This window comes from Carlito syrichta, unplaced genomic scaffold (genome assembly GCF_000164805.1).
Source record: "Carlito syrichta isolate Samal-C Ts95f unplaced genomic scaffold, Tarsius_syrichta-2.0.1 Scaffold309114, whole genome shotgun sequence".
Taxonomy (NCBI): Eukaryota; Metazoa; Chordata; class Mammalia; order Primates; family Tarsiidae; genus Carlito; species Carlito syrichta.
In genome coordinates this window covers 430,527-431,223 of record NW_007253210.1, presented here as the reverse complement: position 1 = coordinate 431,223, position 697 = coordinate 430,527, and positions in this window count along the sequence as shown.

Here is a 697-nt window from a genome sequence, read left to right as displayed (position 1 = left end):
ACACACACACACACACACACACACACACACACACACACACACACACACACTCTGAGAGGCAGCAGGTGGGAAGGCCTGATTGAGAAGGGAGGCAAGTCACACCTGCCTGAAGAAGAGATGATTGGAGCTAGGATAAGACATTTCCCCTCGTCCCTAGCCCCTGGTGGCCCAGCTCAGCTTACTTTTTAATTTTATGTATGTATTTAATTTATTTTATGTATGTATGTATTTAATTTTATGTATGTAAGGTGTCCTGGCCACCCTCGACCTGCTGGACTCCGGTGATCCTTCCACCTCAGCCTTTCAAGTAGCTGGAACTACAGGCGTGCGCTATCACGCCTGGCTCATATTTTGATTTATTGTAGAGATGAGGTCTTGCCAAGTTGCCCAGGCGGGTCTCGAACCCGCGGGCTCAGACAATCTACTCACCTCAGCCTCCCAAAGCACGGGATTACAGGCTGAGCCTCTTAAAGTAGGGGCGTAAGCCTCCGCCCCCCCCATCCCTCCCCACTGCCGGCTCTAACCTGTTGTTTTTTTTAACCTGCTCCCTCTGGGAAGTCCGCCACCCAAAGTCACCGAGATGCCTCCCTCCTTCTCACTGGCCTCCCCCAGTTTCTCTCCAAGAGCTCTCATGATTCTGCCAGACATCACTGGCCATTATACCCCCCACTTTTTTTTTTTTTTTTTTGAGTCGGGA